The following is a 24,728-nucleotide window of genomic DNA, read 5'->3' as shown; positions in this document are numbered from 1 at the left end:
AAAAGTGGCTGAACTTGATTCTTTGAGAAGCTCAGTAATAAGCTGCGTCCAGTTCAAGTTTTTATCAATATGTACACCCAAAAATTTGGAGCGTTCTATCCTACTTACTGACTATTGATCGTGTGCTACATCAATTGTTGATATGGCTAAATTGTTGTACAGAATTGAATGTAGTGAGTTTTTCCAAAATTTAGAAAGAGTATATTTTACGAGAATTAATTAATAATTCTTTTGAAAATATCATTTACTAACTCTTCCGTTGCTTTGTCTCAAATGGGATTTATTATCACACTAGTATTTTCCGCAAAAAGTTTTTTTTTTCTTTTTTTTCTAGTCACTAAAATTTTCTACATTATCTGAATTATTCTGTACAACCTTTTGCATTCTGTTTGTCAAGTGTGATTCAAACTAGCTGCGTGTAACGCCATCAATCCCACCAGACTTGAGTTTTTCTAAGAGAATATCATGATCTACACAATCGAAAGCCTTGGGGAGATCACAAAAATACCAACTGGCGATACGTTATTATTTAAGGCTTGTACTACACTCCTGGAAATGGAAAAAAGAACACATTGACACCGGTGTGTCAGACCCACCATACTTGCTCCGGACACTGCGAGAGGGCTGTACAAGCAATGATCACACGCACGGCACAGCCGACACACCAGGAACCGCGGTGTTGGCCGTCGAATGGCGCTAGCTGCGCAGCATTTGTGCACCGCCGCCGTCAGTGTCAGCCAGTTTGCCGTGGCATACGGAGCTCCATCGCAGTCTTTATCACTGGTAGCATGTCGCGAGAGCGTGGACGTGAACCGTATGTGCAGTTGACGGACTTTGAGCGAGGGCGTATAGTGGGCATGCGGGAGGCCGGGTGGACGTACCGCCGAATTGCTCAACACGTGGGGCGTGAGGTCTCCACAGTACATCGATGTCGTCGCCAGTGGTCGGCGGAAGGTGCACGTGCCCGTCGACCTGGGACCGGACCGCAGCGACGCACGGATGCACGCCAAGACCGTAGGATCCTACGCAGTGCCGTAGGGGACCGCACCGCTACTTCCCAGCAAATTATTGACACTGTTGCTCCTGGGGTATCGGCGAGGACCATTCGCAACCGTCTCCATGAAGCTGGGCTACGGTCCCGCACACCGTTAGGCCGTCTTCCGCTCACGCCCCAACATCGTGCAGCCCGCCTCCAGTGGTGTCGCGACAGGCGTGAATGGAGGGACAAATGGAGACGTGTCGTCTTCAGCGATGAGAGTCGCTTCTGCCTTGGTGCCAATGATGGTCGTATGCGTGTTTGGCGCCGTGCAGGTGAGCGCCACAATCAGGACTGCATACGACCGAGGCACACAGGGCCAACACCTGGCATCATGGTGTGGGGAGCGATCTCCTACACTGGCCGTACACCACTGGTGATCGTCGAGGGGACACTGAATAGTGCACGGTACATCCAAACCGTCATCGAACCCATCGTTCTACCATTCCTAGACCGGCAAGGGAACTTGCTGTTCCAACAGGACAATGCACGTCCGCATGTATCCCGTGCCACCCAACGTGCTCTAGAAGGTGTAAGTCAACTACCCTGGCCAGCAAAATCTCCGGATCTGTCCCCCATTGAGCATGTTTGGGACTGGATGAAGCGTCGTCTCACGCGATCTGCACGTCCAGCACGAACGCTGGTCCAACTGAGGCGCCAGGTGGAAATGGCATGGCAAGCCGTTCCACAGTACTACATCCAGCATCTCTACGATCGTCTCCATGGGAGAATAGCAGCCTGCATTGCTGCGAAAGGTGGATATACACTGTACTAGTGCCGACATTGTGCATGCTCTGTTGCCTGTGTCTATGCGCCTGTGGTTCTGTCAGTGTGATCATGCGATGTATCTGACCCCAGGAATGTGTCAATAAAGTTTCCCCTTCCTGGGACAATGAATTCACGGTGTTCTTATTTCAATTTCCAGGAGTGTATTTGATATTTGAATGTATAAACAGCATTCTCAATTGAGCATCCTTTCTGGAATCCAAACTGTGATCTATAAGTAAATTGTGTCTACTTAAGTGTGCGACTACTCTTGAATATATTACACCATAGTCGTTGTCTTTCTGCCAAGGGTACCGTTCTCTAACGACGCTGGTAATACATCGCGAAGAAATTAGTGATACACAGCACCAGTTAATCTGTCTAATAAAGTGTTTAGCCCTATGAGTCTGTTACTGATGATTCCTCCCTATACATTGATAAAGAAGCAAAACTGATACCTCCCCTCCATGATTTGCATTGCCCACACGTGCGTATTGTGATAATTTACTCGTACTATGCTGTCTCTTGTGAATCTGCCACATCTATAAATACTCGTAAAACGCACGGTGTGAACAGCGGATCTCTAACGTCTCATATCTCAACAGGGATTTAATTTTCGGACATATCATTATAGGAACTTTTCTTACAGTTTAGGCCAATACTACCTCTTCTAGGCATATGTGACACTTTTTTTTTTAACCGCCTGGATTTTCGCCCTTCTTTTTATATTTTCTGGGTTTCACACATTACGAGTCATTTCAATCCAATATGCCACAACAGATCGCTCACTGCAGTCAGATTGCATGGAGGTGGTTGCATTTCAATAGCGGTATAATGTTCTATCACCATGAAAGCACCGTCTAGGTAAATCCGGACATCTTTTGGGTAAGAGCGAGTTGTCAGTCTGCACTGTGTCTTCTGGTGTAGCTTCCTTAAAACAGTACAGTACGACCCAACTTTACGACGCGTTGATAGTCCTGCCTGAGAGGTAGCTGCAGAACAACGCGTTTACCTTATCAGCCACAAGTGAAAGTGAGCCAGGAAAGTGCCCTCATACAACAGTGTATTGTTTCCAGGCCGTATCCGGCTACCGGCGTGGCGGGCCGGAGTCACTGCTTCGAAAAGTTGATGTCGCGCCTCGATATTGAGTCTGGGTTCTCAGTGCTCCGTCAGTTACATCGTAAATGCTGCACAACAGGTTCTGAAAGTAGCAGGGATACAACACTGGGAGAGGAAGGTTAACTATAACTTATACCGAAACCAGGATGCAGTTACGAGAGTCAAAAGACTTGAAACAAATAATTAAGAAATGTGATTGCCTATCCTTGATATTATTTAATCCGTACATTTAGGTTTGCCCAGAACACTGTAACTATGTCAGAGACTGCAAATGACTTGGAAGAGCAGCTGAAGAAAACAGCTTATAAGATGAACATAAAAAAGTACGATAACGGAATGTAATCGAATTAAACCATAGAAGCCGAGAGAATTAGATTAAGAAATGAGATACTAAAAAACAGTAGAGGGGTTTTGTAGTTTAGGTAGTAAAACAGCTAGTATTCTAACGATGCCTGACAAAGAGAGGATATAAATTGCACGCTGGTAAAAACAAGAAATGCATTTCCAGAAAAGAGAAATTTGTTAACATCATACATAAATTTACGATTCAGAAGATATTCGTATAGAGTTTAGTTTTGGGTGGCAATCAAACGTGAACGATAAATAGTTCAGACAAGAAGAGCATAAAAGCTTACGAAATGTAGTGCTACATACGTAAAGCACGTACTGAATGGAATTGGAGAAAAAGTTTGAGTTGGTAGGACTCATCCTGAGGCATCAAGGAATCGTCGATTTAGTAACGGAAGGAAGCGGAGAAGGGGGGGAGGGGGTAAGGCGGCAAAAATTACAGAGGAAGACAACGGCTCGCCTACAGTAAGTACATTCAAATGATATAGGTTGCAGGATTATACAGAAATGAAGGGGTTCGTACACAATAAACTACTATGGTGAATTTATCAAACCAGTCTTCGAACTGAGGCTCACAACATTAACCCATTCAGAGTTAGTTTACTGCTTACTGTCCAATTATAAACACCCCTGAGGGCTTGATTTGCTTTCTCTGACAGGAGTTATGACGATTTGTATATCTTTTAACTGAAACATTTCTCACTTATTCTTCAGTTTCAGCTGCACATTTTTAATTATATCACATGTTTCAATTTCTCTGGATCATCTTCAGATCTTAGTAGTTGCGTCATAAACCCGCCTTTTCTGTGTCGGAACCTCATACAATACTGTATGAAGATGGTCCAGAGAGATCGAAACGTATCGTGTCATTAAAAATGTGCAACTGAGACTGAAGAATAAATGAAAATTGTTTTAAATATCAACACAGTTGCTGATTCTCTGGGGGCAAATATGTTGGCTATTGTTACCTCTTTACGCTGTCAGCGCAAAGAGGTTTTTTCCTACTGCATAACACCGTCTGGAAATTCACTGTTTAACAAGAACGAAGGACATTTGATAAATCTAAAAATATGCCTGTTTGGCAACTGTTATTGTCTACGGAGCTGCAAATGACTGTGCTTCAGATTTACTAGCGATGCTGCTTTACATCAATATTGTGCATGGAAGACTGTCGTGACGTACTGGCATTGATAGCGTGTGGTACGACTTCCATACAAGAGACAACAATGTCAAACCTTTCCAAACAGTTTTTGAGTGAATTATAGGAATAAATGACACAGTTATTTGCAGAGTTGCTTGCAAGAGCCCTTGTTCTTTCCCAAGTACAGAGTGCTGATAAATATCAACAGGATGGCTGGATACGTACTGTTTTGCCAGCCGATTCAACTTTCAGCTCGTACAATAACGACCTATGGCGTTGTGTTAATAATATACTGCAGAAAGCCTTTCGGGAAGACTGCATGCGAGCTGAAGGAGCTTTGTGACATCCTCTGGATGTTTTAAGCACAGAGAAACGGGTCCTGCAGGAACATTACATGTACTTGGAATTGAAAACTATTAGAATGCCCTGAAAGATACCGAAGTTTGTCAGTTTCCTCGTTATAACAAAGATAAAAAATGCTTCACTCTTCCGAGATGAAAATTTCCGCATCCAACAGTCTACAACAGTAAGTACGTAACATGATGAACGTTCAGGCGCTATCATACCTCGGAAGTGGGCAGCAAAATCCACCTGGAAAAACGCATCAACCATGATGATACCCATCTAATCCGGGCGATCTGTATAAGTTCTTCCAAGAATTGATGACTTCTACATTCACAACCTTGTGCACTGAATCGCAACTGTTGGCAAGGGTCGTAGAGATGTTAGACTTTATTAGAATGGACATAACTAAAATTACTGTCTCATCAGCTTATCACACATGGATTGGAAGGAGGCAATGACAAAAAACACATCGGGGACAGCCATTTGAAGACTCTCAAGTGTCGAATAACTGAAAGCACACACGCACCTGCAACGAAATTATCGCTTCTTGTTTAGGTGACTACCGCAGTTACTGAGTGTATGCAAATTACAGCAATGGATCTACTCAGTGAATATTCAAGCTCGGGTCTTGCAAGGCGGAGTAGTTCTATTCGACACCAGTATCTTCTTCCAACGTGATAAAGCAGATCCACTCATTTGGCAGACTTAACAAACTGACGTTCGGCCTCTGTAGACTATTTTCATCCTCGTATAAATACCCGCACAGAGGCTGCGTGAAATAAATCTGGCCAAGGGTTTGTCAGCATTCCCACCTGTCAGAAAACTTAGGTAACACGGAACTGATCCACATTTCATTACAACAAGAACTGCAGTAATGTACAATATCGTAAAAAATATTCGTAAAAGCTTTATTCGCATCATGCAATCACATAGACAAACTGGTTTTTTTTAAGGTTTCCTAAAAATAAAAGCGTCAATTAGAATGGCAGGGTTTTTCTTGTTATGCTGATACCACCTATTTGGAACGAAATAAATACTTTCTACCACTTAAATCACATCTAATTTAACGTGTGTATATAGGAAGGCATAAATAAATCCAAAATTCGAAAGTGTTGATCAGCGGTGGCACCGTAGCAACAAATATATATATCGCCGTTGGTCAACATGACTTACGTACGCTACATGCAGACCGACTTAAGTCACAATAGCTGATCTGAATGCTGATAGTGTGTGAGTTCGAAGAGATTATCAGCTTACCAGCCCACGTTGCTTATTGTCAATAAAAGTCTGCAGGTAGCAACCGTTCTGTTAGGTACGTTAAATAAATGAAGCGCACAAACCTATCGTCAGAGTAAGGTTCTGCGATCAATAATGTCGCTAACTAAGGCTCAAGAGTTACATAATTATGATCTAGAGGAAACGTATAATGCCAGGAATAACGTTCGTTGTTGAGTAGGCAGCTCTGTAATGTACGACAAACAGCAGGAAGCAATATCTCTACAGCCAACAAGCCGTGAAAAAATGACTGATTCGGAAATCGAAGTAACAAGCATCTGTGACAAGTGACACACACCGCTGAACATGAAAGAAAACAGACAACACACACACGTATAAACATGCCGGATGGCGCGATGAAAACTTACTACACAGTCCCGAAGTTGCTATATTGTCGACGATATAAGCATAAGTTTCAGATTTTCTGGTCAAAAACAGAATAATAAAAGAGACGAGGAACACAACCAATATGTAGAGCGCATTACAACAGCAGTGAGAAAGATAAGGCTAATTTACGGTTATGCAGTAGTGATGGATAACTGGAGACTCAGCACGGTCTCCGGATTGCGACTAACGCCTTGTGTAAAAAACTAGTTAGGCAAGATCTTCAACAACAAGAAACTAAGCAAAACGACTTCACTGTTAACATCGGTACTTAATGCTTATCAGAGCTACCAGCAGTAGAAGTGTTCCTGCGAACTGAAGTGAAATGGAATCAGCAACAAAAACAACCCATAGTGGCAGGATAAGAGAGTACTGCGCTAACGGGAAGCTTGTCACAAATTAGTACTATGTGGCCGAGTGTACAAAACCAAACAGAGCCCAACACTGAGAAATGCGAGTGTATCCTGCAAATTGCGCGGAAATGAGGAAAAATAACAATCGATAAACAAGCCGCGCGCGACTTCCTGATTTCTATAAATTTCGACACGTATGTCGTTTAAAAACGAGTAATGACTGAAGGGACTACTGGCCCAAAAAAAAAAAAAAAAAAAAAAAAAAAAAAAAAAAAACTGAAAAGGCGGGTTTTCAAAACAATTGCGTTGGATTTCGCAGTGATTTTAACGAATGTAAATTACCATCCTTTTGACATTAACAGTCTCTGGGTAAAATGGCTATGCGATAAAATAATTGTACATTTCAAAGCCATTCCTTGCCTTGTACATTTAAAATACGGAGAGACCTCATTTTATCGCAAGCGAAAATCTTGCTGCAACAAGTTCCATGACAGCATTCAAACGTTTCCTGATCAGATGTAGGAAAAACATTAAATGGGTATTTAAAGACACCTCCAGACGGAGACCATAGATATGAAGGTAACTGTTGTGTACATGAGTACTAAAGGTAACAGGAAAGTTTCGAATTATGCGTCTATAAGTGAACATGTCACTATCTGATTTTTTCGTGCCCTGAACAACCGACACAGTTTCTTGTATCAGCTATGCAGAGCTTGTCAAGTTAGCATCATGGAATCTCAAAGTGAATGAAAGAAGAGGGACTCGTAGTGCTGTGCTGGTATCTTTCTGGAGTACAAGCAATACCTCGTGGTTTTGTGAATATGTTCGCGGCACTGGTATAAGACTATTACATCTTTCTGCGACATTTAGATGGTACAGCTTCCAGATAACCCCCCACTCCGGTGGATATCCTAAATTCGGCACGAAAATTAATATTTGTGGGCGAAGTCCGAAAAAAAGTGCAGGAAAACCAAACTTACACGATTTTCCTTCTGTACAATGCCATAATCTTCCTCGTAAGACAAATGTACAGAAGAAGTATGTTAATGTACCACTGCATATTTCGTAAGGCACTTCTGAGCGTTGAGAAAACCTGGTATCAGGACTAATGTACTGCACCACTACGAACGACGTTTTGCCTTCTGTCATTTCTTAACTTAATCATTCAGTACAGGCCCGCAGCAGTGTCTACCCTTCATTAGTGGGTCATTAATTAACAAGTGAAACGAGTGGCTCTTTTTGCCTTGTGTTGGGTAACAGTGTCATGATTATGTATATAAGCCTTCTGTCCCGTTACTGCTACGGCCCTACAAAGAGTATTCCCGATGATGCTTGCCCGGTGCTAACAAGAACACAGGCTACAAAATGCTCGTTTCTGATACAAAGCGTCACAATCAAAATCGGAAATGGGTTCTCTTTCTGATGCTCAGATATATTAGGTCATCAAAGATTTTTCTTAATGCGAATATTATCTAAGTACAAATTATTATGCTGACATCAGCACACTACTTTCGAACATTTACATAATAGGGTGATGCACAGACATTTTGGGTGTGAAGGATATCTACTATTACCGAAAACTGTACCTCCAGATTCTGTAATAATTGTTTCTCAGTGAGAAAGTTACTAATGGCGGTTACATGGAGGTGGTCTACCATTCCTCTCATCTGGCCAGTGGATGACGTGTCACATGCTTAACTGAATCGTGTGAATGACTGATGACTGCGTATGCGAACCTTGTATCATCTGTGAATGGAATAGGAAGAGAGAAAAGTTATTCTGGTCCATACAGGGGTGGACAAAAATACGTAAACGCCAAAAGCACAACACAGTACATTGCCTAATAGGTGGAGCAAATCCGTTGACATTCAAACATCTTCCAGTCGTCTAGGGACGAATAAATAAAGGCCTTATATGATTTTCAAGGGAACCTTATACGTACCATTCTTCCAGGAAAATAGTGGCAAATTCGGGTAATGATAACGGGAATGTACAGCGATGGCGCACCCTCCTCTCCGATGTAGCTCACAAAGGGTCAATAATATTGCAACCTGATGACAATGGTGGCCAGGCAGATGTGACACGAAACCAGTCCTAGGCGATGCGAGCTGTGTGAACAGGGTCCCTATCGCCTTGGAACACAGCCTCACCACTGAGAAACAAACACTGTACCATAGGATGGACGTGATCATCCGAAATAGTCACATATTTCTTGGTGGTAATGCGGCCTATGGAATACAGCGATTCAGCAGCCCAAATCATCGCCGAATCCTCGCCATGTTTCACTCTTGTGACGTACGCTATGCTAGAGTTGGAACAGTGTGAAACAAGACTCATCTGACCAAATGACTTTCTTTCATCGCTCCGTAGTCCAGGATTGGCTTCGACACCACGTTTACCTGTAACGGGCATTTACATCTCTGATGAGCGGTTTTGGAATTCCAGCTCACCCTCCAACTCCCTATTATGGAGCTTCCTTCGTGTTGTTTTTGCGTCGACATGGTTCACGAGTAAGACATTCTGCTCTGCAGTGACTTCTGCAGGTGTCGTCTTCTTATTTTTCGCCACAATCCTCTTCAATGACCGTCTGCCACGACCACTCAAAACACAATTTCGTCCTCGTTGTATTTTAGTAGGATGTTTTTCCGTCTTCTCTGTGTGCAGTATAAATCTTCTACCAGTCTATGGTGCCTCTTGAAACTCCGATCACTTGGGCTACCTTGGGTACAGAAGCACCCCCCATAGGAGCACGAAGAATTTGACCGAGTTCGAATTCTCTGATCTCTGACATAATGCACTCACAACTACACAAAACACTGTTCTCACCATGACTGAGGCTTGCAACGTATTAAGGGGGTGGTACAGGTGCCGTTCGTGGTCCAATAATACTGTGCAAACTGCACACTTTGTTAGCGTCGTTTCCAATTTTTTTCCACCCCTTGTATGTACAATCTGTCCCACAACATACGGTTGTCTGTGGAATACAGACATAGGTGTTCTAGTTGTAAATGGCTTCAGTACAAATACTGCATTCTGTAACCAACATCAGGCAACATCCCCGAATTAATAAAAATCTCTATTCAGCACACTGCACATATCCCTCACTACACTAATTGCCACACCTATTCCTGGCTTCTAGAATCAAATGGATAGTTTGGGCGCATAAGCCTAGCGTCTGTGTTTGAAAGTCAGAGAAAATGCTGTAGCTGGTCGTTACACATGAAGACTGACCATTTTATGACAATTTTTTAAATTTATTTTCTGTTTTCAAAACATTTATAACGACGTAGGCGAAATCTTCTGACAATCTGTAATATAACTAAAAACGTGTCGCAATGATTAAGGTATTAAGAAGTGTATTCGTGAGAAGTGGACTTCAAATATCCGGCCAGCCATCCAGATTTAGGACTTCCAGGTTTCTTTAAACCATTCTCCTCCTACGTTTAGCAACTTATGGGTGAAACGTTGAACTCTAACCTTCCTTCCTTTTCCTGATTAAAATAGTTCAGCCTTTATCATGAATCATAAAAATCCCTATACGACCTGAATTCACACAAATTATTTGTGGGTATATCTGTACCAACACGGAGTCGCGCCATAGGAAGAAGGCAGTGTATCCACCAACATGTAGTCTAGTAGGGGAGAGAGTAGAAGAGAAACAAATCTCACCGCCGCATTTGTCGGGTTGCACAGAGTTTCGTGGCACCAGGAACACGGAATTGGGTAAGTTCCGTCAACATCAAAGTCATCAGTGACGGAGCGTACATCAGTATAAATTTGAAGAAAACCTCTCAATATTCACAAAACGTGATTCACGAAAACAATTAAAAATCACATGCGGTTGACCAGGAGCGGATGTGAAACTTTTTCTCCAGACTGGTCAGTTTCGCGTATTTCTTCCAGCAAAAGTTTGATATTTCAAGTGATAAAATAGGCTTTGCCAGAACCCTTACAGTTCCATAGATGGTCAATTACATGATATTCATATTAGAATAACAACTTGTCTTTAGAGAGATAAGGCTATCATCTTACGTGTTGCAGTATTTGTTCCGGTGTATCATCTGTCACCAATAAGGAGCTGTTTGATAAGCCTTTGTTTGACTCAATGTATGTTTCGTTTTTATTTCACATCAGACAGAAACCTCTGTAATTTACGTTGTACGTTCTGGTTACCATAATAATCACTCAGCAGACAAGGCCGGATAAAAGAAAGAGTTCGAGTACTCAAGCGCTGACCGTAAACATTCCCACGCCTCTCAGTGTCATCTCTTAGATTAGGGTTTCTATTTCAGTTTGATAACACGATGGCGCAGCCGTCACTTACTGCATGGCGACTCCCGGCGCAAAACTTTGCCTGATAAGTTGTCTCGTCGTGTCGTGTAAGCCTGTGACGTCGTAACTCTCTTGAATTGTTGCAAAACTGATAATAAGCATAATTTGCGTAACGTGTTGACAGCACACGCGTTGATTTACGGAAGACTCACATATTCTGACAGGACAAATGTCGCTAGCTGCGGCGGTGAAGTGGTGCAACCAAATGTTTGCGAGAAAACGGTACCAACTTCAAGGCACTTGCCGAGAAAGACCGCTGCTCAGCAGTAATGCACTTATTTTTTGGCCGTGCTCTTGTTTGAAGTAGTTTACTTTGCCCCCCCCCCCCCCCCCGCCGTCTTTTTTAAATTACATTCCACCCCAGTAGTTAGGATATGGAAGGTCTCCAAAACACTCCTGTACGGTCTACATTAACTCCTCACTGGATTCATTGTGTTTTATTAAAGTCACAAATGTCTTTAAGAATAGAAATAAGTGGAAGTCAGAAGGCGAATAGGATGATTGTAATGAAAATCCCGATATTTCCTACTAAAAAACAACTTTGTCGACAGCCATGAGGTAGGACTTCTTTTTTATTTTTATACATTTGCCCATAATCTAGTTGCTCCAGAGCACTTGCGAAATGTTGACCAGTTAGTGTGCTGGGTTGGGTTGTTGTGGGGGAGGAGACCAAACAGCGAGGTCATCGGTCTCATCGGATTAGGGAAGGCCGGGGAAGGAAATCGGCCGTGCCCTTTCAGAGGAACCATCTCGGCATTTGGCTGGAGCGATTAAGGGAAATCACGGAAAACCTAAATCAGGATGGCTGGACGCGGGATTGAACCGTCGTGGCCGGCCGACCGGCCGAAGTGGCCGTGTGGTTAAAGGCGCTGCAGTTTGGAACCGCAAGACCGCTACGGTCGCAGGTTCGAATCCTGCCTCGGGCATGGATGTTTGTGATGTCCTTAGGTTAGTTAGGTTTAACTAGTTCTAAGTTCTAGGGGACTAATGACCTCAGCAGTTGAGTCCCATAGTGCTCAGAGCCATTTTGAACCGTCGTCCTCCCGAATGCGAGTCCAGTATGCTAACCACTGCGCCACCTCGCTAAGTGTTAGTGTGTTTTCCATTGTGTTATCAATAACGAGAATTAGTTTCACGATCAGAAAACAACTTTACGGCATAACTTTACAGCAGATGAAATCGACTTCGCGTTTTTTGTACAGAGCCATACCCGAACGCATGTTTTCTCTTTAGCTTTTCATAATTAGGAACCAAATATCACACCCAATTTACAAGATGCTTTCTCGCACATAATTATCAACGTAAAATGCACAGCATTATTTCTTCTGAAATGCCTAAGGCGTCATCTGATTTCACGTTCAATAGTATACAGTGCACAGTTCTGTTTTCACCTAACTAAAGCTGCCTGCAATTCAAAGGTAGATTTCATTATCTTCCTTTTCACTGAAGCTCATTCAGAAATTTTATAATATATACTGGACATCACTTGTAACCCGTTTGTCATAGTTTCAATACTTCTGCTCAGATAAACTGATTCCCCTGTATTAACTGTCGAATTAAAAATGCTTCTTACTGGACTCATTTTCAAACGACTTCACTGAGAACTTAAAAAACTACGTGTCTCAGAATGCGAAAAATTGAAGAACAACATCGCCTCAACCAGGCTCTTGTTTTAAAATACTACTTAAGTAATTGTGTAAAACAAAAGTTACATGCCATAGTTCATGCACAGCATGGTCGTCAATGTACAACTGACAAGGGTAATGTTTCCACATCTATTTTGTACTTGACAATGAGCACAGCTCTTCTTATAGTGGTGCTTAATAAAGTACTATAATGAAACATGTCTGACGACTACGATACAATTCTTCATATTTATCGAGGCTATGGTACCCACCCAGAAGAAGTCACCGTGAAATTCCACTAAACCTCCCTATAGCGGACATACACGAGGTGATTTGTAATCAGCGGCCTCCGTTTGTGGTGGGTCGAAGCACCTCGGAAGACGACCATAGATTTCCCGGGGTATAAGGCTGACAACGTTGTAGCTGCAATTTGACGAATTAATTTTTGAAGTTCAAACTTGCAATTTCAATCGGAAGTTCCGATCTTCCGATGTTGCAGGCGAAGCCCCATTACATGCCTACTGTTATCATATTGTGCGATCCAGTATTCGGTCCTCGCTGTATATGATACTCTTCTATACATTAGTTGTACACACGGATCACTGTCATAGCAGCATTCCCTGTAAAAATCGAAAAGTTACGGTATTAAATATCCGTTTTCTGCAGACTCAATCAGCCCTTTCAGAACTCAATGGTACGCTGATATTCCACCCTTTGACGTCGAGTAGTAGTACTATACTACTTTTCCAGTTGGTTCGATGACTCTCTCTCGGAGTAACACTGACCTTTTCTTTCACTCAAGACACAAATGTTTCAAATGGCTCTGAGCACTATGCGACTTAACTTCTGAGGTCATCAGTCGCCTAGAACTTAGAACTAATTAAACCTAACTAACCTAAGGACATCACACACATCCATGCCCGAGGCAGGATTCGAACCTGCGACCGTAGAGGTCGCTAGGTTCCAGACTGTAGCGCCTAGAACCGCACGGCCACTACGGCCGGCCTCAAGATACACTTTGTTGGGCCTACATGTGCTCCCACTCTAGACTCTTACACATTTCTTCTGGTCGACTGCTCAGCACATCCTTTGTGTTTGGAATCATCTGGGTCGTTCTTTCCGGTTGCAGCAGTTTTTACAAATGTTAGTGCAGAAGTGAGGACATGGTGTGCGACATTCCCTGTGAACTGGGGAGGAGGCAGCTTTCGGTGCAGCATTTGACAATGAGGGCCAAGATGCTGCTGTAAGGCAGCCGTATGTAAATGAAGGTGCGCGAGTCTGATCATGAAAAATACAGCTGATTCACATAAACAACAAAACAAACTCATGACATCTACATTTACATGATTACTCTGCTATTCACAATTATGTGCTTTGCAGCGTTCATCGAACCACCCTCAAGCTATTTCTCTTCCATAGCGCATGGGAAAGATGAACACTTAAATCTTTGCATGCGAGCTCTGATTTCTCTTATTTTATTACAATGATCGTTCCTCCCGATGTAGGTGGGTTTTCGCAACCGGAGAAGAAAGTTGGTGACTGAAATTTCATGAGAAGTTCCCGCCGCAACGAAAAGCGCTTGCTTTAATGATTGCCACCCCAATTCGGGTATCATATCTATGGCAATCTCTCCCTTATTTCGCGATACACAAAACGAGCTGTCCTTGTTTGAACTTTTTCGATGTGTTCCGTAGATTCTAACTGATGCGGATCCCACACCGCACAGCAATACTCCAGAAGAGGGCGGACAAGTGTGGTGTAAGCAGTCTCTTTAGTAGTCCTCTTGCCTTTTCTAAGTGTTCTGCCAATAATTCGGAGTTTTTGGTTTGTCTCCACCACAACATTTTCTACGCGATCGTTACAATTCAAGTCATTAATCACGGTAATCCTAAATATTTAGTCGAAATGACAGCCTTTAAATTTACAATTTATCATGTAGGCGAAATTTAGCGGTTCCTTTTAGTACTGATGTCGATGACTTCAGACTTTTCGTTATGTAGGATCAATTGGCACTTTTGGCACCATACAGATATCTTGTCTGAATCGTTTTGCAATTTATTTTGATGATGTGATGACTTTCATTCAAGACGGTAAATGACAAATCTGCAAACAATCTAGGAAGCTGCTCAGATTGCCTTCTAAATCGTATATGTGGATTAGGAACAACAACAAAGAGCTATAACACTTCCTTGGGTGACGCCAGATATTACTTCTTTTTTACTCGATGACTTTCCATCAATTACTACGAACTTTGTCCGTTCTGACAGGAAATTACGACTCCAGTTGCACAACTTCGATGCTCCATAGCGCCGGCCGAAGTGGCCGTGCGGTTAAAGGCGCTGCAGTCTGGAACCGCAAGACCGCTACGGTCGCAGGTTCGAATCCTGCCTCGGGCATGGATGTTTGTTATGTCCTTAGGTTAGTTAGGTTTAACTAGTTCTAAGTTCTAGGGGACTAATGACCTCAGCAGTTGAGTCCCATAGTGCTCAGAGCCATTTGCTCCATAGCCACGCAATTTGATCAGAAGTCGCTTGCGAGGAACGGTGTCAAAAGCCGCCTGGAAATCTAAAAACATAGAATCAGTTTGGCATCCCCTGTCAATAGAACTCATTACTTCGTGAGAGTAAAGAGCTAGTTGTGTTTCACAAGAACGATATTTTCTGAATCCGTGTTAGCTGTTTGTCAATAAATTGTTTTCTTCGAGATAACTCATAATGTCCGACACAGTATACAGGGTGATTCAAAAAGAATACCACAACTTTAAAAATGTGTATTTAATGAAAGAAACATAATATAACCTTCTGTTATACATCATTACAAAGAGTATTTAAAAAGGTTTTTTTCACTCAAAAACAAGTTCAGAGATGTTCAATATGGCCCCCTCCAGACACTCGAGCAATATCAACCCGATACTCCAACTCGTTCCACACTCTCTGTAGCATATCAGGCGTAACAGTTTGGATAGTTGCTGTTATTTCTCGTTTCAAATCATCAATGGTGGCTGGGAGAGTTGGCCGAAACACCATATCCTTAACATACCCACATAAGAAAAAATCGCAGGGCTTCTTGGAGGCCAGTGATGAAGTGCTCTGTCACGGGCTGCCTGGCGGCCGATCCATCGCCTCGGGTAGTTGACGTTCAGGTAGTTACGGACAGATAAGTGCCAATGTGGTGGCGCTCCATCCTGCTGAAATATGAATTGTTGTGCTTCTTGTTCGAGCTGAGGGAACAGCCAATTCTCTAACATCTCCAGATACTGTAGTCCAGTTACAGTAGCACCTTCGAAGAAAAAGGGACCAAAAACTTCATTGGCTGAAATGGCACAGAAAACGTTCACCTTAGGCGAGTCGCGTTCATACTGAGTTGTTTCCCGCGGATTCTCAGTGCCCCATATACAGACATTGTGACGGTTGACTTTCCCGTTAGTGTGGAAAGTTGCTTCATCACTAAACACAATCTTTGAAACGAAAGATTCATCTGTTTCCATTTGATCAAGGATAAAATCACAGAAATCGATTCTTTTAATCTTATCAGCTGCAGGCAGTGCTTGAACCAATTTCAGACGATAAGGTTTCATAACTAACCTTTTTCGTAGGACTCTCCATACAGTTGATTGTGGAATTTGCAGCTCTCTGCTAGCTCTGCGAGTCGATTTTCCTGGTCTGCGAACAAATGCTTGCTGGATGCGTGCTACATTTTCATCACTCGTTCTCGGCCGTCCAGAACTTTTCCCTTTGCACAAACACCCATTCTCTGTAAACTGTTTATACCAACGTTTAATACACCACCTATCATGAGGTTTAACAACATACTTCGTTCGAAACGCACGGTGAACAACTGTCGTCGATTCACTTCTGCCGTACTCAATAACACAAAAAGCTTTCTGTTGAGCGGTCGCCATCTTAGCATCAACCGACGCTGACGCCTAGTCAACAGTGCCTCAAGCGAACAAATGTACAACTAAATGAAACTTTATAGCTCCCTTAATTCGCCGACAGATAGTGCTTAGCTCTGCCTTTTGTCGTTGCAGAGTTTTAAATTCCTAAAGTTGTGGTATTCCTTTTGAATCACCCTGTATATTCTAAATCAAGCCAGCCGCTGTGACAGAGCGGTTCTAGGCGCTTCAGTCCGGAACCGCGCTGCTGCTACGGTCGCAGGTTCGAATCCTGCCTCGGCCATGGATGTGTGTGACGTCCTTAGGTTAGTTGGGTTTAAGTAGTCTAGGGGACTGATGACCTCAGATGTTAAGTCCCATAGTGCTTAGAGCCATTTTCTAAATCAACGTTAGCGATATGAGTGTGCAACTAAGCGGACTACTTCTATTTCCTTTCTTCGGTATTGGTGTGATTTGAGAAACTTTCATTGTTTCGACGAGCGAGCGGTGGTACACAACTGCTCTCTCTCTCTCTCTCTCTCTCTCTCTCTCACACACACACACACACACACACACACACACACACACACACAAACACACACACACACACACGTGCTCACCCGAGTACGCTTAGGTATGCGCGGGAAATCACATCTTAAAGCCAAAGCTATAATAAAGCCATACGCCATATAAAATAACTTCATATTTGCATTTTTCCTCTGCAGCAATCAGTCTAAGCCGGCCGGGGTGGCCAAGCGGTTAAAGGCGCTACAGTCTGGAACCGCGTGACCGCTACGGTCGCAGGTTCGAATCCTGCTTCGGGCATGGATGTGTGTGATGTCCTTAGGTTAGTTAGGTTTAAGTAGTTCTAAGTTCTAGGGGACTGATGACCTTAGAAGTTAAGTCCCATAGTGCTCAGAGCCAGTTGAACCAGTTGAATCAGTCTAAGACTACCCATGATTGGAGCAAGCGAGGTGGTGCAGTGATTAGACACCATAATGGCGGTTCATATCCGCGCCAGGCAATTCAGATTTATGTTTTCCTTGTTTTCCATAAATCACTTACGATACCAAACAGAAATGTTCCTTTGAAAAGCACACAGTCGGCTTCCTCCTCCCGTCCCAGTCGTAGACGTTATGTTATATTCTCAACTTCCTTACTTCCTTCCTTCCACGACCGCGTATGGTAAAATTAACTCACGGTGTGATATAAATTACAAGTTGGCCTTGGAATATCGCGTTCTGTACATTCTTGTCGAACACACACAAAAAACGGGATTGAGAGCATGTCGATAGTGGTTTCCTTGCGCTCTGAATTGCAGGTTTAAGACGACAAACACAGCTGGGTGGAATGCACAGCGGTTAAACATGAGACTCACTTGCTGGAGAATCACATTTCAAAATCCCACCCAATAATCGTGATTTGTTTTTCGTGGTTTCACCCAATCACGGATGGCGAATTTCGGAATGGTCGCTTTGAAAAGGTCACGGACGACTTCCTGTCGCATCGCTGTCCAATGCGCTCGACCGGACGTTAAGCCCTATTTTCCTTTCTTTCCTCTAAGACGCCAAGAACAGAGGTACGTACAGCTGCCACTCTACCAACTGTTCTCGTGCAGTAACACGTCTCGAAAAGAGGAACAATGTTCTTTGAGCGGAGGCGCCACTCGCCTGTTACGTCACAGCGTTATCACACTGCATCGATCGCCCTTGAGGGACTGACCCCGGTGAACCACGTGTCACTTCCGCTACGCCCTCGCTCGGGGTATTCCGTAAGGGCAGGAAACCGCCACGCGGCGAGAGGCAGAGATATTACTCCACTGTATCAGCTGCAATCACAGCCAATTGCTGATCTCTATTAGGCAAAGAATCATCTTGACACAAGATTTAAATACAAAAAAATTAAAGACCGCTGTTTCTGAAAACCTCAACAATCGCAATTGTGCCGAAAGGACAATTCACATAATCGTCTAACGTTATTTATGGACAGCACAGAAAACCTAAGTAAACTTTCACAGCGTGTTGATATGGTAATTTTTTCGTTACTTTAGACTTTAGTCGACGATAGTTGTCGACACAGGCCGTATGCTGCGAGAAGTTGTTCACTACTGACTTTGGCTAACAACTGAATTCTCGGAACGTGTTCTCTGTCACTGGTGTAATTCGACCGGCCAACCAAAAGATTTCATTGGACGCAGAGAAAGTAAATCTCGAAGTCTTTAAACGCGTGCTTGGGATCTCTATCGGTGACGGTCACTTGCTTCATCGTTGTACCGAGCGGTTATAATTAAAGTGCAGTTACTCACAGAGGTCCAATTTGGGCAGTATTTACCATATGGCAGCGAAACTTGGTAAGTATTTTGACGCGTTAATACGGAACTGATTTACGTTGGAAAACAACTGTTCCAATTTTGGCAACCAGGTCCTAATCTAGCGCTGTGAACGCAATAATGATGCACAGAAATGTTTCCGTAAGTAATGGATTACGAACGGGACGACGGCAGAAAAGGTCAGACAAGTAAGGAAGGCATGATGGCGATTTTATTATTAACCATTATTAACCGTCACTTACACTTTTTTTTTCAATATGAGCACCGGAAACGACGACGAGATGCTGTGCTAAGCGGAACTTAATTTTTTTCTAGCGTAAATCGGTTCGTATTAATGTATTAGCATATCTACGAAGTTCCGTTGCCATACGATAATTACAGCCCATACTCGACCTTCGTTATAGCTGCACTTTCATTATAACCACAATGCACATGTTAGGAGCGCCGCATACTAGCTGAACTGAGTCAAGAAACGACACCAAGTGTTCCCACGAGAGGTCTTGAAGCCGCCGCCAGTCTATCTTTTGTAAACTATCTAAGTTACTGGCTAACAGCGAGAAACTGAGGATGTATCCAAAAATATAAGCTGACAGAAATGGAAGTGTTACACAGTGAACGTTCCCAAATTGATACTTGAATATTGATTTCCTCGCTTGTGTGATACGCTGATTAAAATTTCATCCTTTTCACAGCTTATTTTCAAGAGAGAAAAAAGTAATTCCTGTATATGAAGAATGTTGTGAGAACATGATGGCTACTGGGAATGTCTAACGTTACTGGAAACTTTTCAGGCGGAGATTGCAACAGAAAATGTTCAGAACACGTGCATGTGCAGCGTTTCGGATTGGAGAAAAGTCGAATCCCCGGCATGAGGGACATGGAAGCATCATTACACACAGACTGCAAAAACAGTTGGCTGTATTGCAATGATTGGAGAATAGGTGGCGACGTGATGGACTGATTACAACAGTGTCGCAAGGTCCCTTCAGATAGATTACACCACGAGTTCATAGGATTGTTCTATTAGCTCTGGCGAATAAACATACGAGTATGACAGCTAAAATACGGGCAGATGTTTACAGGCAAAGTGTCACCATGAATCGTCGCGAACATATTACTGGAAGCTAGGTTGAGCTCTCGAGATGACCTTAGTTGTCCGCTGACGCCCAACCACTGACAACACTGACTTGCATAATACAGAAACAGAGTAACTGGGACATTACGCCAACGTGTTCCTAGACGACCTAGTGAAAGGTCACTGCAAGCAGCGATGAGCAATTCCTGGAATGTGAAGAGGTGAGGTAGACTATTGGATACGGCGACAGGAATTATTTGGTAACTAGCACAGCGTCCGTTGCTTTGCTCGCATAGACTGCGTAGTCTGCATAAACAATTTTATTTCTTTTTTTTTTTTGCTTTTCTTTAATCGAATTTTTATCTTATTCACGAACTGGAACCTCTTCTAGACTTTGTACGTCAATCAAGGCTATAGAAGAATTGTCTTTTCTGAATGTACTTCTGATCAAAAAGCGATTCGGTCAGCTACAATCAGAGGTCTTTCTTGATTCTGTGTTTTTGAGTTCTTTCAGCATTTCTACAGGAACTTTCATTCCATAAAACATATTTCTTCAGAATGCAAATACAACTTTTCGTAGATGTAGCTTTAAAAAATGTTTAAATATAACGAAATATTTACATAAAAATTTTCATCCCCTATTTCTCCCCTTACGGGATGAATTTCCCAAAACATTCAAACATGTATTTTTCTTATTTCTAACTGAGAAGTCAAATGTACGTAGCTTTAAAAATGCTTTAGTAGTTCTTTATTAATGATCTGTTAAAAAAAATCACAACCTTTAACCTATTCCAGCCCCATAGGGGTTACACTTCCAAAAATACTGAAACATATATTTCTTTATTACTGACCGAGGAATCAAATACCAATTTCGGAGCCCTAGCTCCAAAATTGCCTTAAAACCGATAAATTTAAAAAAATCTTTAATCTCCTATTTCTCCGCCTCAGGGGTGGAATTTCGAAGAACCCCTTACTAAACAATGCCTATAGTATAAGATCAACACTCTCCAAGTTTCAAGTTTCCATCCTTAGCGCTTTGGGCGGCGCGATGATGAGTCAGTCAGTCAGTCAGTCAGTCAGTCAGGGCAATGCCTTCTACACAGGGAGATTACGGAAGCTCACCTTTATGACGCTAAACAATTAACCCTGTTGCAATACCCCGACTGCAGTTTACACCGCCAACACCTTGGAGGAACGTCGGATTTTTGTCTGGCATGCTCGATCTCCTGGTTTATCAACCATTGGGCCTTCTGCCACGTGATGGTAAGACATTTACTTTCACACCATCCTCAAGCCAGCAATCTTCATGAACTCGGACAGCAAATATTTCAAGAAAGGCATCAAATTCCTCAAAATGACATTCCTAGACTCTTTCTGTCCATACCAAAACGAATACTGGGGAGCATTCGTGAGCGCGACAGTCACACCTCATACTGAAGTTTATGATAGACTTCATATCCGAATGGAATGAAAGTAACCCGATTAACCCTAGCAATACCAAGATATTTTCATAACGGGCGCTACCATGGGGTCGGGGTGGGGGTACTTTACGTTCACATTAAAAATTTGAAAAAAATCATTAATTGTTGTTGAAATTGTCAACAACATACTTTTTAACGAGGTACTGATGTGTGAGTAGAATCCAGAACCTGAAAATAACTTATAGTATACTCTTACTAATATGAACGCACTTTCAATGTGTACTACCGATTTTATGGTGTATGATGTGTAAGTTCGGCCCTGAACCTTGAGATACTGAGCACGACATTCACTCGGGAAAATGAGTCTGTGACTTACGTATTTGGGTTAACTTTAACTGAAAAATTTCAAAAATTATACGGAATCAGGTAGAAGAATTCTTTAAAAACAACTTTTTTTAATTTTTAAAATATACAGTAACTGAGTATATTACAATATTTTCATAAGATGGGCATAAAGGACCCCCTCCTCTGGTATTACGAATGTTAATACCCGTTATGTTGACATATTCTCAGGGTTTCAGAAATACCGGACTTGTTCTTCATGGTGTGTTAAAACTGTTATGAAAAATGGTACAGAATGTAGCTAGTTTCTTCCTTCTTACTCATCCAAAGGAAAAGATGGATCAGTACTGAAAAACCCTGAAGCATATTTCGCAAGAGCCAGATTCAAATACAGTATTTGTCCGTGCATTCCGATGGCGGAGGATAGTTTTTATTGACCCCCCCCCCCCCCTCTACAGTGAGGTTTCTTTGCAACCCAATCATGGATGGCGTATGGGAAGAGTGGTTTCTTTAGTGCCTCTGTGCGAGCTATTTTACCTGTATAATTTTATTTGCACGAAGAAGGAAAAGAACGTTAGGGTCTGATTTCCCATCTATGACGAGGTTATTAGGTACGGTCATCTGCACGATCTCTACTTGACAAACGTGATGAAGGGTGGCTGAAAAATTTTCACAGTTCGTGACTTGAAGGGCAGTTTATGAAGTTTTTACGTAGATGCTCATGAGATATATGTCGTCTTTCATCGAGTGTTTACCAATTAAGATTTTAAACGTTTCTTTTCATACCCTCGCCAGAAAACAAAGGTGTGACCAATCGCACCGCCACACTTTGTATACGCTCCAAAGTCCCGTGTCAGATGAGAGTCCCACTCATGTTTTTACACTTCGCGACATGAAAAACTTGTCATCTTTGAAGTTATGCGTCGGGCATTTCCTAACTTTTTCGTTGAAACATCGATACTGGTTCAACAACAACCACAAAAACATTTCACAACGCAATGTCATTTCCGGTTTAAGCGATACACTGGTCATTTTACAAAGCATCGCCACAATCGCGTTGAAACGGGTTACACTATGAAACGTCCTCGCGTTTGTATCAATATAATGAGAGAATACAACGTGTTAGACCGACTCACATCAGAAAGTCCTCTAAATATGTTCTTTTGTCGCGAGTAGTATGTGGATTAGCAAGTCATTTGTGCAAGATTACTACGCAAGTTGGAACATTAATTTCCTAGGAGCACCACCATTGGAAAATTCAAGTAACAAAATCATTGTGAGCATTTTCAGAGACTGTAACCATCATACATAACGTACTTTGGGAGCTTCTGTACCATCTCATGGACTGTCAGGTAATAGCGCCACGTCTATGAATTACGTAATTTATTTTCATCTCATGGAAGCCACTGTATAGGGACCAGAAGGTAGCAAGAATACTTCAGAACACATTAATGTAATTCTACAGTTCTTCATCTTTTTTCCTTAATAAACTAAAATGTGTGTATTTCATGGCTGCCACAGTAGATATTCGTGATAAAATCGAGACAGCGACTTTAATGGAAAACTTAATAATTTAAGTCATTTCGCTGCTTTTTGAATATATTGACGAATGAAATTGTGCGACTGAAAAGACACTAGACAGAGTTTATTATTAAATTTCCAGAACTATATTTATTTTCAATTCCCATTACGTGTTCATATGATCTGTTGTCATGTATTAAGTATTCCGCATGTCCTTACATTCTTCTTCTTCTTTTTTGTTTTTTAGTCATCAGGTGTACTACCAGTATTCTAACGTGCTGCCTGTGCGGTATGTAACATTACGAGCCAATAAAAATTACACAAATAAAAATAAATTATATGCACAAAAATAACATGTGTAATTTAATGCAAGTAAACAACTTTAACTAGATACAAGGCAATAATACATGCGAATAAAATACATTACACGAATACCAACAAATAAAATTGCCATCAAAGCCCGTGTTTGGTTCACTGAGAGGCAGATTACTGTACATGGTACAAAAATGGCTCAAATGGCTTTGAGCACTATGGGACTTAACTTCTGAGGTCATCAGTCCCCTAGAACTTAGAACTACTTAAACCTAACTAACCTAAGCACATCACACACATCCATGCCCGAGGCAGGATTCGAACCTGCGACCGTAGCGGTCGCGCGGTTTCAGACTGTAGCGCCTAGAACCGCTCGGCCACCCTGGCCGGCTACTGCACATGAAGCAACTAATCATGAGTTGCAGAAAAATGCTCCTATCGAAGCGTGAAAAATATGAATATGTTCCTATTTTCTTTTATTATATTTAATATATATTATATATATTATATTTATCAGACTCTGACTGAAAAGTGGGGTACCACCTGCCTCATTCTACCTTCCTCAGAACCTTTAAAAATGTTTCCAAAAATTTTGGCGTGCGAACACATTCAAACTTTTTTACGCAATTCCCCTCAAACTCCCACAAGCTCCCCTAACTGTAACTCACTCACACCCAATAGTCCATCGCTGTAAGCTACTCATATCCATCCTCCAAGTTGCCCTTTCTCACTACTTCACTCGGCCCAACTTATTGTCATTATCTATTTGTGTCTCTATGTCATTGTCTCCTGTGTCACAGCCACAGTCACTTTCATTCTGTCTTACTACTACAGTATACTCTCACTGTAACAGTCTCCTTCGTGTTCTCTCTTACTGCTAATGTCTCATTCATTCCTTCCTTCCTACTGCTGCTGTCTCTTCTCAATGTCACTCTCTCCTTCTTCCTCGTCGTCACTGTCATATACTCATATCACTGGCTCTCACCCTCTTCTACTTTCTCTTTCTCTTTATTCCACACTACCTCGAGTGTTGTCCCCTTCACTCTTTTCTTTGCTCTCTCTATAACACGACCACTGTGTACTGCCTTCCAAGTATTTACTACTTTTCCTACTCTTTGCCACGGACATTGT

General features: G+C 42.3%; 1 protein-coding gene across 2 annotated transcripts in view; it reads right to left on the bottom strand.

The window, feature by feature from the left end:
- Positions 1-24,728, bottom strand: part of LOC124605751 (UBA-like domain-containing protein 1) — a 154,925-nt gene that overhangs the window by 99,093 nt on the left and 31,104 nt on the right. The window lies entirely within an intron of this gene.

This window comes from Schistocerca americana, chromosome 3 (genome assembly GCF_021461395.2).
Source record: "Schistocerca americana isolate TAMUIC-IGC-003095 chromosome 3, iqSchAmer2.1, whole genome shotgun sequence".
NCBI lineage: Eukaryota > Metazoa > Arthropoda > Insecta > Orthoptera > Acrididae > Schistocerca > Schistocerca americana.
This window is presented reverse-complemented; position numbering and strand designations above follow the sequence as displayed.